The 15,548-nt window shown below is 43.1% G+C and overlaps 1 protein-coding gene across 1 annotated transcript in view; it reads right to left on the bottom strand.

The window, feature by feature from the left end:
- gsdf (gonadal somatic cell derived factor) overlaps window positions 1-15,210 on the bottom strand; it is a 39,381-nt gene extending 24,171 nt beyond the window's left edge. The window contains exon 1 of the transcript XR_009646031.1: window positions 15,094-15,210. The gene's annotated coding sequence lies outside the window, so the exon portion shown is untranslated. The remainder of the gene's footprint in view (window positions 1-15,093) is intronic.
- Between the last annotated feature and the right edge of the window lie 338 nt (window positions 15,211-15,548).

Genomic DNA, 15,548 nt, shown 5'->3' with positions numbered 1-15,548 from the left:
GGAACCCCTTGGTGGAACAGGTTCGGGGGTGGGGAGAGGGGGCCTACTCTGATCCTGTTTCTTATGGTCTTAAACAGGATTCACATAAGGCATAAAATTCCTTACTTTCAAAACACACAAACATCTTTTTAAATTCCTAGGTTAATAAAAAAAGACACTCTCTTTACTTCTAGGAGAGAATTATAAGAATGATTTGGTTCTTTAGTTACAGTCAGTAACCATGGCTTCAAACATTTTTGTCATATAATCAGCAATGTCAGATTTTGACCGTGGCTAAAGAGGAGAGAGTGTTGAGGAGTTTCACTCTGGCCTTGAAAAAGCAATAAATCAATGAAACTAAATGGACAAGTACAATTAACAAGCCAAAGAGTCCAAACTGTAAAATGGAGCTTGAAGGGCCAAAGAGGTGAAAAACAAGAAAATTCCACTTTGAATGAGGAGCAATATATTTCAACTTTGGTGTAAAGAGCTGTTTCTTAGCACTGCAGAATAAATCTAAATGATGAAAGGTCCCTAAAATCACTCCCCAGCCCCGGATAGGAGGGCATGCAAACTGTTAAAATGATCAATGAAGTACAGGAATTCATGGAAAGGTGGAAGGAAAGTAAACTTGAGGGAAAGGTTTGGGGTAAGAGGGGTGGCACAGTACCTAGCACTGCTGCCTTACAGCACTAGGAACGCTGGTTCAATTCCAGCCTTGGGCAACTGTCTGGGGCTTGGCACATTCTCCCTGTCTCTGCATGGGTTTCCTCTGGGTGCTCCGGTTTCCTCCCACAGTCCAAACATGTGCAGGTTAGGTGAATTGGACATGCTAAATTGCCTATGGTATTCACAGATGTGTGGGCTAGGAGCATTAGTCAGGGAAATATTCACTAAGGGAATGGGTCTGGGTGGGATACTGTTCAGAGGGTTGGTGGGGACCTGTTGGACCTGTTTCCACATTCTAAGAATAGGGATTCTATTCTATGGAAACAGCAAAACCCAGGAGGGTCATGTCACAGAGTTATAGAGGTGTATAGCAAGAAGTAGACCTTTCAGCCCACTGAGTCAAAAACCGCTGCCTGACTATTCAAATCCCATTGTTCAGCACTTGACCCAATGCCTCAAATGCTTTGGCATTGCCAATGGACAACTGAATACTTTTTAAATGTTATGAGTGTTTCTTGCTTCTGTCACACTGCAGGCAAATGTTTCTAGATTCCAATCTTCCTCTGGGTTAAAAAAAAAGTCCTCGACATTTTTCCTCCTCTAAACCACCTGTTCCATACCTTTAATCTATGACCCTCGCTTAGAGTCATAGAGATACACAGTATGAAACAGACCCTTCGGTCCAACTCATCCATGCTGACTAGATATCCTAACCTAATCTAGTCCTATTTGCTAGCACTTGGCCCTTATCCCTCTAAATCCTTCCTATTCATATACCAATCCAAATGCCTTTTAAATGTTGTAATTGTACCAGCCTATACCACTTCCTCTGGTAGCTTATTCCATACACACACCCTTAAGTTGCTCCTTAAGTCACTTTTAAATTACTCCCCGCTCACCCTAAACATATGCCCTCTAGTTCTGGACTCCTCTACCCCAGGGAAAAGACCTTGTCTATTTATTTTATCCAAGCCCCTCATGATTTTATAAACCTCTATAAGGTCACCCATCAGCCTCTGATGCTCCAGGGAAAACAGCTCCAGCAATTCAGCCTCTCCTTATAGTTCAAACCCTCCAACCCTTGCAACATCCTTGTGGACCTTTTCTGAACCCTTCCAAATTTCACAACATCTTTCCGATAGGAAGGAGACCAGAATTGCATGCAATATTCCAAAAGTAGCCTAATAATGTCTTGTACAGCCGTAACATAACCTCCCCACTCCTGTACTCAATGCTGTGACCTATAAAGGAAAGTATATCGAATGTCTTCTTCACTATCGTATTTACCTGTGACTCCACTTTCAAGGAACTATGACCCTGCACTGTAAGGTCTCTTTGTTCAGCAACACTCCCAGGACCTTCTCATTTAGTGTGCAGGTCCTGCTGTGATTTGCCTTTCCAAAATTCAGTACCTCACATTAAACTCCATCTGCCACTCCTCAGCCCATTGACCCATCTGATCAAGATCCTGTTGTACTCTGAGGTAACCTCCTTCATGGTCCAATGCACCTCCAATTTTGGTGTAATCTGCAAAGTTACTAACTATACCTTCTATGTTCACATCTAAATTATTTGTATAAATGACGAAAGGCAGAGGACCCAACACCGATCCTTGTGGCTCACCACTGGTCACAGGCCTCCAGTCTGAAAGGCAACCCTCCACCACCACCCTCTATCTTCTAACTTTGAGCCAGTTCTGAATCCAAATGGCAAGTTGTCCTTGTATTCCATGTGATCTAACCTTGCTAACCAGTCTACCATTATTGATCCCTTCATCAAACAGAAGGATTGCTTCTTGTCTACCTGTCTATGCCCTTCACAATTTTTTTCATGGCAATTGTGTGTTTCTCAGGATACCACTATTCATCATGGATTCCCTTGCTTTGTTTGGTTATCCAAGTGCATCACCTCTTGCCTAGTTTGAATTCCATTGGCGACTGTTCACTCCATCTGAATAGGCAAAAGTGAGGACTGCAGATGCTGGAAACCAGAGTTTAAATCAGAGTGGTGCTTGAAAAGCACAGCAGGTCAGGCAGCATCTGAGGAGCAAGAAAGTCCATCTGACCAGCCTATCTATATCCTCCTGCAATCTAAAGCTCTCCTTATCACTATTTACCACCCTTTAAGTTTTCATATAATTCGTGAACATACTGATCAATCCTCCTACACTCACGTCTAAATTTTTCTATATACCACAAAAGAGGAAGGGACCCAAAACTGACCCCACTGGACATAGACCTCCAGTCAGAAAAACACCCCTCAAACACTGTTTCTGTCACTTCCTGGATGAAATTTGCCAAATTTCCTTGGATCCTATAGATTCTTATTTTTGGTACCAGTTTCCCATGTGGTACATTATCAAAAGTCTTTGTTGAAATCCAAATGGACTATATCAAAAGCATTGTCCTCATCTATACACCCGGGCACACTTTGAAACATTCAATCAAGTTGTTCAGACAGGTACGGAAAGTCTGAGTTATAAAGAAAGGTTGGATAAACTGGGCCTATTTTCATTGGACTGTAGGGGATGGTGAGGTAACTTTACTGAGGTTTATAAACATCATGTATAGATAGGGTTCAAAGTTTGTGTGAAGATTTGTAGCTCGGGTGCTTGTTGTAGTGGTTCTGTTCGCCGAGCTGGAAGTTTTTGTTGCAAACGTTTCGTCCCCTGGCTAGGATGATGTCTCCTAGCCAGGGGACGAAACGTTTGCAACAAAAACTTCCAGCTCGGCGAACAGAACCACTATAGATAGGGTTACTGGTAGATGTCTTTTCCATAGGATGGGGATTTCAGGTTGAGGGGGCATATTTTTTAAAGTGAGAGGAAAGAGATTTAAAACAGACATGAGAGTCAAACCTTTTACACAGAGGATTAGATTAGATTAGATTACTTACACATGTGCAATGAACGTCCTGAGGAAGCAGTGGATGTGGGCACGGTTATAACATTGAAAAGGCACTTAGTTAAGTATATGAATAGGAACTGTTTGGAGGGATTTGGGCCAAGAGCAGGCAGGTGGGATAAGTTTAGTTTAAGATTATGTTCATCATGTGCTGGTTGGAGCAAAGGGTCTGTCTCCATGCTGTATTCCCCATTGACTGTTCGCTCTACTGTGACATCTCAGAATGATAGCTTGTTGTTGTTTTCCTCCTTGTTTGTGAATAAGGGTATTATTGATGGTCTTGAAGGTTTCCTTTAATTTGTTTTGTTTAGTGATGACAAAGGTGTCATTCATGTAGCAGATTGGATGGGTTGGGTTTGGGTTGGTTGGTTGACAGAGTTGTTTGTTCGAGTCTCTGCATTACTGCCTCTGCTAAAAACTCTTGATATCAGAGATCCCATGGGTGTTCCGTTGGTTTGCCTGTAGGTTTTGTTGTTGACGGTGAAGTAGATGGTAAGGCATAGGCCCATTAGGGAACTTCAAACTTGAGTCAACAGGAAAACAACACATATGGACTAAATACTTAACTACCCAGAAGCAATCATCCCAACACCCACAAATGAATCTGCATTAGAACGTTATATCAATGGGCCACCACACACTGCAGCACAGAGGAACTATGAAGAGCAGAAGAAAATCACCTATACAGTGTATTCAGGAAGAACCAGTACCCAATTAACACAATCTGCCAATTTCTCAGCAACAAATCCAAACAAGCAGACAAAACACACCCAGAAGCCCTAGCCACTTTACCCTACATCAAAGACATCTTTGAAATGATTGTCAGACTACTTAGACCTCTTGGCATCATAGTATCCCACAAACCAGCCAATACACTAAAACAACAGCTAATGAACTTAAAAGATCCTATACAGACGACAAGCAAAATGAACGTCATTTTAAAAAAATACCTTGCAAGCACTTTAATAAACTAGCCACAAAAAGACATGACCCACTACCACTGGTATCCTTACATACAGATGAGGAAGGGCACCATATTGACTGGGACAACACATCCATCCTAGGACAAGCCAAACAGAGACAATCATGAGAATTCCTAGAAGCATGACATTCCAACTGGAAATCTATCAATAAACACATTGACTTATACCCAATCTACTATCGTCTGAGAAAAATAATTGGAAATGACATCACCAACCCAAAAAAGAAAGAAAGCGGGACATAATACCAGTGCTTCACTGAAGGCTCACTGATGACGTTACATACAGGAGGAGGTAAGAGAAGTGGGAGCATTAAATTATTGATCCAGGAAATCATAACTGCATCATGAGGGAGGATGTCTAAACTGGGTCTTCAAATGAAGCCAGCTGCATCGAGCTCAGAAAAAGAAAAGGGTGATTACTTTGCTGGGATTCCAACAGTCAGAAGGAAATAGGAACAGATATGTAAACAAATCACAGAAAGGTGTGAGAGAATAAGGGTTATAGTTGTTGGGGATATAAAGTTTGTTAGCATTAACTGGAACTGCCTTAGTGTGAAAGGATTCTTAAAGTGCATCCTAGAGAGTTTTTTGTGCTAGTATGTAGATGGTGCAGTGCTAGACCTCACCCCAGGGAATGAAAGATGGTCAAGTGATTGACATTTCAGTGGGTGGGCATTTTAGGAATAGTGACCGCAAGTCTAAGATTCCAAGTCAATCTGGAAAGTGAAACGAATAATGCAGAAGTTACATGTCTAAATTGGGGAAGACCAATTTCAATATAACTAGACAGATTACGCAAACATAGATTGGGAGCAACTACTTAATAGTCAGTCAACATTTAGAAAATGGGAGTCGTTTAAAACGATAGTATATTGAGAGTTCAGGGCCACCATGTTCCTCTAAGAGTGAAGGACAAGGGTAGAAATCCAGGGAACCCTGGATGTCCAGGAATATGAGAGTTTTATAAATAATAAGAAGGAAGCATATTTCAGGTTCAGTGCATTAAAACAGAGGAGGCTATTCAGCAGTACAGAGAGTGAAGAGAGTGCTTAAAAAAAGAAATTAAGAGGCTGAAGAGAGGCCCCGAAACATCTTTAGAACATAGGATTAGAAAAACCCCAAAGTTTTTTCATAATTTTATTAATACTGAGGATTACCAGGGAAAGAATGGGCTCTATTAGGGCATGGAGCCAGTCAACATGTATGAGATGTTAAATAAAGATTTCTTATCTGTATTCATAGAGCAGAAAATCATTGTAGCTGGGATTTCATTTGGGATGGTGAAGTTCTAGAACATGTTTTCATGTTGCAGTTGTATAAGACTCTGGTGAGGCCTCATCTGGAGTATTGTGTGCAGTTTTGGTCGCCATACTATAGGAAGGATGTGGAAGCTTTAGAACGAGTGCAGAGGAAGTTTACCAGGATGTTGCCTGGAATGGTAGGAAAATCTTATGAGGAAAGGCTGAGGCACTTGGGGCTGTTCTCATTGGAGAAGAGAAGGTTTAGGGGAGATCTGATAGAAGTGTATAAGATGATTAGGGGTTTAGATAGGGTAGATACTAAGAACCTTTTACCGCTAATGGAGTCAGGTGTTACTAGGGGACATAGCTTTAAATTAAGGGGTGGTAGGTATAGGACAGATGTTAGGGGTAGATTCTTCACACAGCGGGTTGTGAGTTCATGGAATGCCCTGCCCGTATCAGTGGTGAACTCTCCTTCTTTATGGTCATTTAAGTGGGCATTGGATAGGCATTTGGAAGTTATTGGGCTAGTATAGGTTAGGTAGGACTCGGTCGGCGCAACATCGAGGGCCGAAGGGCCTGTACTGCGCTGTATCCTTCTATGTTCTATGTTCTATGTTAAGACTAATAAGGAGGATTAGCTGGGCATAATGGTGCATAAGTCACCAGGACCTGTTGAGCTGTATCTCAGGCTACAATGGGAGGCAAGGGAGGAGATTGATGGAGCCCTGGTGGAGGTACTTAATACTTCACTGGCCACAGGGAGAGTGTCAGATGACTGAAGCATAGCTAATGTAGTTCCTTTGTTGAAGAAGGACAGCAGGGAGAGGCCAGGTAATTACAGACCTGACCTATTTGTCTAATGTCATTGGTCGGGAAATTATTCGATAAAGTTGTGAAGGACAGGATTAATCAACATTTGGAAAGGCAGGAATTGATCAGGGATACTTGGCATGGATTTGTGAGGAAATGTTATCTGATTAATTGAGTTTTTTGAAAACGTGACTAAGGATAGCACAGTTGATGTTGCCTTTGACAAGGTCCCCATGGAAGGCTCAGCCAAAGATGAGGGTCCATGGGATCTGAGGCAAATTGGCAAACTGGATCCAAAACTGGCTTACAAATAGAAGGACAAGAGAAATGGTGGAGGGTGGATTTTGTGACTGGAATCCTGTGACCAGTCACATTGATCATGGGAGACTTCAATATGCAGGTGGACTGGGTAAATAATGTTGCCACTGGATCCAACGAAAGGGAATTCATGGAATGCTTACAGGATAGCTTTTTGGAACAGCTTGTCATGGAGCCCACAAGGGAGCAGGCTATTCTGGACCTAGTGCTTTGCAATGAATCAGACTCTATAAAAGATCTTAAAGTAAGGGAACCCTTAGGAAGTAGCGATCATAATATGGTAGAGTTCAGTCTGGAGTTTGAAAGAGAGAAGGCAAAATCGGATGTAATGGTGTTACAGTTAAATAAAGGTAATTATGAGGGCATGAGAGGGGAACTGACAAAAATAGACTAGAAGCAGAGGCTAACCGGGAAGACAGTAGAGCAAAAATGGCAGGAGTTTGTGGATATAATTGAGGACACTGTACTGAGGTTCATCCCCAAGAAAAGAAAGATTATCCGGGGAGGGATTAGACAACCATGGCTGACAAAGGAAGTCAGGAAATGTATTAAAGAAAAAGAGAGATCCTATAAAGTGGCCAAGAACAGTGGGAAATCAGAAGATTGGGAAGGATACAAAAACAAACAGAGGATAACAAAGAGTGTAATAAGAAATGAGAAGATCAAATATGAAGGTAGGCTAGCCAGTAATATTAGAAATGATAGTAAAAGTTTCTTTCAGTACATAAGAAACAAACGACAGGCAAAAGTAGACATTGGGCCACTTCAAACTGATGCAGGAAGCCTAGTGATGGGAGATAAGGAAATAGCAGGAGAACTTAACAAGTACTTTGCGTCAGTTTTCACAGTGGAAGACATGAGTAATATCCCAAAAATTAAAGGGAGTCACGGGGCTGAGTTGAGTATGGTTGCAGTTATGAAAGAGATAGTGCTAGAAAAGTTAAAAAGTCTTAAAATTGATAAATCTCCTGGCCCCGATGGGATACACCCTAGAGTTCTGAGAGAGGTGGCTGAGGAAATAGCAGAGGCATTGGTTGAGATCTTTCAAGAGTCACTGGAGTCAGGAAAGGTCCCGGATGATTGGAAGATGGCTGTTGTAACCCCCTTGTTCAAGAAAGGATCAAGACAAAAGATGGAAAATTGTAGGCCAATCAGCTTAACCTCGGTTGTTGGTAAAATTCTAGAATCCATCATTAAGGATGAGGTTTCTAAATTCTTGGAAGAGCAGAGTCTGATTAGAACAAGTCAACATGGTTTTAGTAAGGGGAGGTCATGCCTGACAAACCTGTTGGAATTTTTTGAAGAGGTAACAAGTGGGTTAGACCAGGGAAACCCAGTGGATGTGGTCTATCTAGACTTTCAAAAGGCCTTTGATAAGGTGCCACACGGGAGGCTGTTGAGCAAGGTGAGGGCCCATGGTGTTTGAGGTGAGCTGCTGGGATGGATTGAGGATTGGCTGTCTAACAGAAGGCAGAGAGTTGGGATAAAAGGTTCTTTCTGAAAATGTGTTGCTGCTTAAAGCACAGCAGGTTAGGCAGCATCCAAGGAATAGGAAATTCGACGTTTCGGGCATAAGCCCTTCATCAGGAATGAGGAGAGTGTGCCAAGCAGGCTAAGATAAAAGGTAGGGAGGAGGGACTTGGGGGAGGGGCGATGGAGATGTGATAGGTGGAAGGAGGTCAAGGTGAGGGTGATAGGCCGGAGTGGGGTGGGGGCGGAGAGGTCAGGAAGAAGATTGCAGGTTAGAGGGCGGTGCTGAGTTGAGGGAACCGACTGAGACAAGGTAGGGGGAGGGGAAATGAGGAAACTGGAGAAATCTGAGTTCATTCCTTGTGGTTGGAGGGTTCCCAGGCGGAAGATGAGGCGCTCCTCCTCCAGCCGTCGTGTTGTTATGTTCTGCCGGTGGAGGAGTCCAAGGACCTGCATGTCCTCGGTGGAGTGGGAGGGAGAGTTAAAGTGTTGAGCCACGGGGTGGTTGGGTTGGTTGGTCCGGGCGTCCCAGAGGTGTTCTCTGAAGTATTCCGCAAGTAAGCGGCCTGTCTCCCCAATATAGAGGAGGCCACATCGGGTGCAGTGGATGCAATAGATGATGTGTGTGGAGGTACAGGTGAACTTGTGGCGGATATGGAAGGATCCCTTGGGGCCTTGGAGGGAAGTGAGGGAGGAGGTGTGGGCGCAAGTTAAGGTTCTTTTTCAGAATGGCAGCCGGTGACGAGCGGTGTCCCGCAGGGTTCAGTGTTGGGGCCACAGCTATTCGCATTATATATTAATGATTTGGATGAGGGGACTGGGGGCATTCTAGCGAAGTTTGCCGATGATACGAAGTTAGGTGGACAGGCAGGTAGTACTGAGGAAGTGGGGAGGCTACAGAAGGATCTGGACAGGTTGGGAGAGTGGTCCAGGAAATGGCTGATGGAATTTAACGTGAGCAAGTGTGAGGTCTTGCACTTTGGCAAAAAGAATAAAAGCATAGACTACTTTCTAAATGGTGAGAAAATTAGTAAAGCCAAAGTACAAAAGGATCTGGGAGTGCTAGTCGAGGATTCTCTAAAGGTAAACATGCAGGTTGAGTCCGTGATTAAGAAAGCGAATGCAATGTTGTCTCTTATCTCAAGAGGGTTGGAATATAAAAGCAGAGATGTGCTACTGAGACTTTATAAAGCTCTGGTTAGGCCCCATTTGGAGTACTGTGTCCAGTTTTGGTCCCCGCACCTCAGGAAGGACATACTGGCACTGGAACGTGTCCAGCAGAGATTCACACGGATGATCCCTGGAATGGCAGGTCTAACATATGAGGAACGGCTGAGGATCCTGGGATTGTATTCGTTGGAGTTTAGAAGATTGAGGGGAGACTTAATAGAGACGTACAAGACAATACATGGCTTGGAAAGGGTGAACGCTAGGAAATTGTTTCCGTTAGGCGAGGAGACGAGGACCCGTGGACACAGCCTTAGAATTAGAGGGGGTCAATTCAGAACAGAAATGCGGAGACATTTCTTCAGCCATAGAGTGGTGGGCCTGTGGAATTCATTGCCACACAGTGCAGTGGAGGCCGGGACGCTAAATGTCTTCAAGGCCGAGATTGATAGATTCTTGTTGTCTCGAGGTATTAAGGGCTACGGGGAGAATGCTGGTAAGTGGAGTTGAAATGCCCATCAGCCATGATTGAATGGTGGAGTGGACTCGATGGGCCGAATGGCCTTACTTCCACTCCTGTGTCTTATGGTCTTATGGACCAGCGGTGTACCATATATGAATCAGTGCTGGCACCATTACTGAGTGTGAATGTAAAAGCTACAATTAGTAAAGTTTGCAGATGACATGAAAATTGGTGGTACTGTTGATAGTGAGGAGGATGGTTTCAGGCCACAGTTTGATATTGAACAGCTGGTAAATTGGGCAGAGAAATGGCAGATGGAATTTAATCCTGACAAATGTGAAGTGGTGAATTTTGGGAGATCTAATCATAGAACATAGAACAGTACAGCACAGGAATGGGCACTCAGCCCATGATGTTGTGCCAAATATAACAGCAAATTAAACTAATCCCTTCTGCCTACCCTTGGTCCATACCCCTCCATTCCTTGCATATTTATGTGCTTATCTAAAAGCCCTTAAACCTATTGTGTCTGCCTCTATCAATACCCCAGCAGGCGCATTCCAGACTTCTGCCACTCCTGTGTAAAAAACCTGCCCCTCACATCTCCTTTGAAGTTTCCCCTTTTAACCTTAATTGCATGCCCCTAATGTTAGACATTTCAACTCTGGGATAAAGATTCTGAACATCATCTCATAATTTTATAGATTTTTTTCAAGTCTCCCTTCAACTTTCGCCACTCCGGAGAAAATAAACCAAGTTTTTTAGCCTGTCCTTATAGCTCATACTCTCCAATCCAGGCAGCATCCTGGTAAATCTCTTCTGCACCATCTTCCAAAACCTCCACATCCTTCCTGAAATGTGCTGACTAGAACTGAATGTGGTACTCTAAGTCTTATCAAACTGCAACATGACATCCTGACTCTTGAACTCAATTCCACAACCAATAAAGGCCATATTCCTTATCCTTCTGTGGCCACTTTCAGGGAGCTATGGACTTGAACCCCAAGATTTCTCTGTGCATCAATGCGATTAAGGGTCCTGCCATTACCTATATACTTTTCCTGAACATTTAGTCTCCCAAAGTGCAGCACCTCACACTTACCCGGATTAAACTCCATCTGCCATTTGTCCACCCATATCTGCAGCTGATCTATATCCCACTGTATCCTTTGACAATCTTCTACATTATCCACAACTCCACCAATCTTTGTATCGTCCGCAAACTTACTAACCCACCCATCTACATTTTCCTCTAAGTCATTTACAGATATCACCAATGGAGGACCCATTACAGATCCCTGCCAAATACCATTAGTCACAGATCTTCAGCCTGAAAAACACCCTTCCATACTACCCTTTGGCTTCTATGGGCAAGCTAGTTCTGAATCCAAGCAGTCACGTCATCATAGATCCCATGCAGCTTTATCTTCTGGATGAGTCTATCCTAAGGGACCTTGTTGAAAGCCTTACTAAAATCCGAGTGGACAGCATCCACTGCTCTAGCCTTATCGATCACCTTCATTACCTCCTCAAGAAAATTCAGCCAAGTTAGTAAAACATGACTTGGCCCACACAAACCCATACTGACTGTTCGTAATTAGGCTATGCTTTTCCAAATGAGTGAAGATGCTATCCCTAAAAATTCTCTCCAATAGCTTCCCAATTACCAATATGGGAGTCACTGGTCTATAGTTTCCTGGATTATCCCTTTTTGTCTTCTTGAACAGCGGAGCAATGTTAGCTACTCACCAGTCCTCTGGGATCTCTCCAGTGCTGGTAAAGATACAAAGATCTTTGTCAGGGCCCAGCAATCTCCTCTCTTGGCTCTCTCAATTACGAAGAGAGGTTGACTGAACTCAGACGTTTTTCCATTGGAAAAAAGAAGGAAGAGTGGGGACCTAATTGAGGTATACAAGATAATGAGAGGCATAGATAGAATTGATAGCCAGAGACTTTTTCCCAGGGCAGAAATTGTTAACACGAGGGGTCATAAATCGACGTTTCAGGCATAAGCCCTTCTCCAGCATCTGCAGTCCTCACTTTCTCCTAGGTTCGTACATTAGGTTTACCTTACATGAGGATTAATGGTTGGCACAACATCGTGAGCTGAAGGACCTGTTCTGTGCTGTACTGTTCTATGTTCTAAAGAAGAGGAGGTGCTGCAAATTTGATGAAGGAATCTATTACAGCAGTAAGGACAGATGACATCTGAGAAGGTTCCTCAGATGAAATCACATGGGTATAACTTAAAAACCAAAAGAAAGCAATCTCATTGCTCGGTGTATACTAAAGGCCGTTTAACAGTCTGAGAAAAACAGAAGAGCAGAAATGTAGGCAGAATTCAGGTAAGTATAAAAGAAAAAGAGTTGTGATAGTCGGGGATTTCATTTTCCCTATCATTAACTGTGGTGATCATAATGTGAAAGGTTTGGAGAGAGTGGAATTCTTTAAATGCATCCAGGACAGCTTTTTAAGCCAATACATAGAGGCCCCACAGTGGAGGGGCAGTCCTCAACTTAACGTTAGGTAATGAAACTGGGTAAATTATTGATGTATCGGTGGGGAGAATTTTCCAAACATCAATCATGACTCCATTAGATTCATGATTATCATGGAAAAGACAAAGATTGGGTCTGAAATCAAAGTTTTCAACTGGCAGGAGGCTGATTTTAATAAGATCAGATATAATTTGGCCAGATACTTTCAGGTAAATCTGTCTCAGGACAGTGGGATGTATTCAAGAAAAGAATGGAGAATACAGGGCCAACATCTTCCAATAAGAAAAAAGGGTGGGACCATTAAATCCTGTGAACCCTGGATAGTAAGGAATATACAGCACTGAATTAAGAGAAAAAGGGAGGTTTATGGCAGATACCAAGGGCTCCAAGCAGCAGAAACCCTTACGAAGTTCCTTCATCAACTTAAAAAGGAGATTAGGTAAGCTAAAACGGGACTTGAAAGGAAAAATAAAGTCCTAATTTATTTTGAATGTACCTTAAGGGTAAAAATGTAATGAGGGGAAAAGTATGGCCCAGTCAGGACCATAGTGGTAATTTGTATATTTAGCCACAGGATGTAGGTGTGGTTCTAAATGAATACTTTGTGTCACTAGTAAGAGGGAAGATAGAAATCAGGGAGAAGGATTGTGATATAATTAAAGAAATTAGCATTGGCTGAGAGGAAATCTCCAGGGCTGGGTGCAATCTAGCCAAGGTTGTTAAGTGAGGCAAGGGATGAAATAGTAGGAGCACTTGTAATTATTTTCAATTCCTCTCTAGCCACAGTAAAGCTTCAGGAGAATAGCCAATATGATAATGGTATTCAAGAATGGGAGCAAAGGATAAACCATGAAACTACAGGCTTGTCAGTCTAATCTTAGTGGTGGTGAAACTATTCTAAGCAATTCTGAGGGATAGAATTAACCTGCACAAGGAGAGGCAGGGATTAATCAGGAACAGTCAGCATGGTTTTGTTAAGGGAAGATCACATCTGACCAACATGATCGAAGATTGAATTTTTGAGGAACTACCCATGTGTGTAGATGAGGGCATTACTTTTGATGTAGTTTTCCTGGACTTAAGCAGGTTTTTGATAGGGTCCGATACTTGAACTGGAAAATTGAATCTCCAGTTGGTTGAGTGGCAGGAAGCAGAAGGTGATGGTTGAGGGGTATTTTTCCGACTGGAAGTCTACATCCAGCGTGGTCCCACAGGGATCAGTGTCAGGCCCCTTGTGGTTGTTGTTTATATAAACATTTAGACATTCAATGTAGGAGGGTTGATCTGTAAGTTTGCAGACAGTACAAAAATTGATAGGTTGATAAATGCTGAGGAGGATCGCCTTAGATTACAAGAAGACATAGACAGACTAGTCAGATAGTTGGTTGCAAATTGAATTCAATTCAAGTTAATGTCTGGTGCTGCATTTGGGCAGAATGAACATGGCAAGGGAATATATGATAAAAGATAGAACCCTGGGAAACACCAAGGTGTAGATGGATCTTAGTGTGCATGTACACCAGTCTTCATGTAGATAAAATGGTTAAGAAGGCATATGGAACACTGCTTGGCTGCAGATTTTTAGTTATAATGAGAGATTGGATAACCTGAAGTTGTTTCCCTTGGAGCAGAGGATATGGATAGGAGACATAATTGAGATGTATAAAATTACAGGTATATGAGGCACAGAAAGGGTGGACAGGAAGAAACCTTTTCTCTTGATAGAGGGATCAATGATCGGGGCATAGATTTAAGGTAAGGGACAAGAGATTTAGAAGGGATGTGAGGATGGATTTTTTTCACCGAGGGTGGTGGGAATCTGGAACTCACTGTAAGTAAGCGTCATAGAGACAGAAATCCTAATAACATTTAAGAAGAATTTAGATGGGCACCTGTGATGGCAAGATATACAAGGCTTGAGGCAAGTGCTGGAAAATGAGATTAGAATAGTTAGGTGGTTGTTTCCGATTGGTGCAGAGTGACCTGAATTGTTCAAACATTGGGTAAAAACAATGACTGCAGATGCTGGAAACCAGAGTTTACATTAGAGTGGTGCTGGAAGAGCACAGCAGGTCAGGCAGCATCCAAGGAGCAGTAGTTCAAACATTAGGTCACACTCCAGTTGCACCTGATATAAAGTTGTATAGATTCAGCCAACGCTGTTCACTAAAACCCTGGCGTTCAAAGTGCTCTTTCGTGGAAATGTTCTGCAAAGTTGACAATTCGGGTGAGAAGGAAACACTTTGCTCTCCTTCTCAGTGAACTCACACACTCCCAAATGTTTATGTTTGTAGATGTGGCGATGCAAAAAAAACACTCTAAGAATGGATAGTTATGATGAGTGTTTAAATTCGATTGCAGGTAACAAATTCGTACAGATACTATCAACTGATTTCATGATCCTGTGGAATGACTATTAACCAGGAGGTTACTGGCGCTTCCTGGAAAGATATCCAGAATTTAGTTTGACGTTCACTGGGTACAGAGACAGGGGCTCTGCACTCACATCCAGGGTTAGTCTGTGCTCGTCCCCAGAGTGAGAACTGAACTCGCAAACTTCAGAATCAGAGGGAGATGTGCTGTCACTCACCATTGTCTGGCTTCGATTTGGCTTCATGGTGACTTCGCTGTGATTTATAGTTCCGTCCTTGCCTTTACAAGCGGCAAGCTGGCGGGGTGTTGGCGCCTAAAACTGGCCAAAGAAACAAAGCGCAGGTTCAGCGAATGGTGCGGGTCTGGAGTTCAAGCAGGTTTAAGTGAACCGGTCTGAAATGATCTTAAACTGGGGAATGACCACTGGGAGAGGTAGTGCGAACACGATGGGCCGAATGGCTTCCTGCCGCCCAGTGAGAATCCTGTGCCGAGCGGGTTGGGGGTGAAATGAGGAATATTCAACAAGTGACGTGAAAGTGGGCGGGAGGAAAAGCTGGGGAATTCGCAACTGAGTGGATCAGTCTCTGTATGAAAGCAAGCAAAAGCCAGCAGTGCTGGTTCTGTATTCCTGCTGCTGATGGCAGTCTGGAGCGGTGGGCTTCTCAGGTTCTG

This window comes from Hemiscyllium ocellatum, chromosome 25 (genome assembly GCF_020745735.1).
Source record: "Hemiscyllium ocellatum isolate sHemOce1 chromosome 25, sHemOce1.pat.X.cur, whole genome shotgun sequence".
Classification (NCBI taxonomy): Eukaryota; Metazoa; Chordata; class Chondrichthyes; order Orectolobiformes; family Hemiscylliidae; genus Hemiscyllium; species Hemiscyllium ocellatum.
The sequence above is the reverse complement of the archived record's forward strand: the minus strand, read 5'-3'. Positions and strand labels throughout refer to the sequence as shown.